Raw genomic sequence first — 2,229 nt, forward strand, 5'->3', positions numbered from 1 at the left:
CAATAATAAATGCTTATATAGTACTTACTACATAGTCAGCCTTAATCCGAGCATTTTAGGACTCATTAAATCCTTACAACAACTCTGGAGGGTGGGTAGTACAATAAGTTCATTTTATAGCTGAAAAAGCTCAACACAGAGAGGTTACATGACTTGTCTGAGGTCACACAGCCAGTGAGTGGCAGAGCTGGGATTCGAACCCGGGAGTCTAGCCCCAGAGGCCGTGATTTCAGCCTCTACATTTTCCTGCCTCTGATATGAATAATTGAAAAGCCTCCTGAGGAAGGTCGCCTATATCCATTCCGCTCTCAGATGAACAGCAGGAAAGGAAGCTGCAAGGCTGGGTCAGCAGGGATGCCAGGGGGGAAGAGAGAGCAGCTCTCACCCAGCAGTCAGCCTGCAGTCCTTAGCCCGCCCCCAGGAAGGGTGAGGCTGCTCCCTCCAGAAATACCAGGCAGGTACTGGCGGGCACCCGGCCCCACCCTCTTTCTTGAGCATTTCATTTCCCTGTCCTTTGTGGCATGACTCTCATAAAACTATTCATTTCTTAATTCTGACGGCAGAAAGGAATTTAATCAAGTAGCTTGAATATGACGACAGCCTCCCGCTAAGCCAGCTGCCTCCCGAGGGTCATTGGGAGACAACGCCCTGTTAATATTTAGCTCCAACAGCAAACATTATGGCTTTCAATTTAGAAGATTATGCTTCTGGTTAGTTATGTATCATATGTGCGCGCGCGCTCTCGCTGGGTGGCTCATCTCATCAGCGCGGGAGCATTTTGCCAGGGTTATAAAAAATGCCATTTTCTCTGCGAGCCCTTTCCACTCAGTGATCCAGTGAAGTAACGTCGAGATCAAAACCATGTTCTGAAAAATAATTGATCTATTCAGCAGCTCACAGGCCTGCATTCCAACTGCCCAAAAGAGCCATTTTCAGGAGAAGCCAGGGGCCAAGGTGGGAGGGGGGCTGCCGTCCTCCGCCGCCCTGGTCTGCGGAGCTTGAACCTCAGAGGGAAGCTTGGAGCTGTCCGTGGTGCTGAACCCAAGCTGTCCCAGAATTGCCAGCGAGTGGAAAATGAATACTGGCTAGAGGGACTGACTGGCTGTCTGGGGAGCTGTGCCTATTCTAGGGTCTTGGATCATTACATTTTCCTTCTTTCCAGAGCTCCCAATCCCCTCTCTAAATCTGGACCCAATACTCAAGTGCCTTCTCTTGTGCTTGCTCTCTCTGGTGGCTGCCTTCGTCCTGAGGAGCTCATTCCTTCTAGTTCATTTCATGATTTTTCTCTCCTTTTCTTTTTTGTTTGGACTCTCGCTTAGGATGACACAGAGCCTCTGGTGGGTCTGAGAAGCTTAATGTTCTAGAAATACAGACCCATCTCCGTTCCCTTTAATCAAGCTTCCTCTCCCTGAAATTCTCTGTCTCATTATCATCTCCAGCCCCACCTGACTCCTTCCCCTTCTTGTCTATGTCTCTTTCCTTCTCTCCCCTCCCGCTTTCTCTACCTCTCCTTCCTTCTTGACCCTCTCAATCTCTCTTTCTCTCCCTCCATCCTCCCTCTCTTCTCTAAACCTCTCTCTATATATCCACCCCCAGTCAGAAATCCCTCTTTTTCCCCCTTTCTGCCCTCCCTCTTCTGTTTCTTTCACCGTCTCTCCCAGTCTTTTCATCTCTTTGTCTCTCTCCATTACACGTTCTCTTTTTCCCTCTCTTTTCTTCTCTCCCTATTTTTCCTTCCTATTTCCCTCCCTCACTCTTCCAAGATTCCCCTTCTCTCCCTGCTTTGTCCCTTTCTCTCTCTTTGCCTGCCTCTCTCTTTCCTTGCCACCCCCCTCCATCTCTCCTTCTGTCTCTCCCCATTTCTTCATGTGTCATATATCTCCCTCTCTCTTCCTCTCACTCACTCCCTGCTACCTTCCTCCCTCTCTCTATCTCCCTTCCCCCTCCCATCCTGTCTTTCTCTGCACACAGATCTCTCTAGGAGCCCCCAGCTGCCTGGTGAATTCATTTCAGCAGCCATTATGGATCAGCACCTGCCCTGATACTTGGTGGGGAAGATGAGTTTGAGATAAGATGGGCTGTTTCAATCTCAGCACATCTGTAATTGCATTACCATTAAATTGCACCATTTTCCAAAGGTGAGAGCCCAGGGCCCTTGTGCTGAGAATCTTCTGTAAATCCACTGCTAAGTTCTGCATGATGTGGAAGCCCCAGGCAGAGGGGAGAGGA

Source organism: Panthera leo, chromosome C1, assembly GCF_018350215.1.
Source record: "Panthera leo isolate Ple1 chromosome C1, P.leo_Ple1_pat1.1, whole genome shotgun sequence".
NCBI classification, from domain to species: Eukaryota; Metazoa; Chordata; class Mammalia; order Carnivora; family Felidae; genus Panthera; species Panthera leo.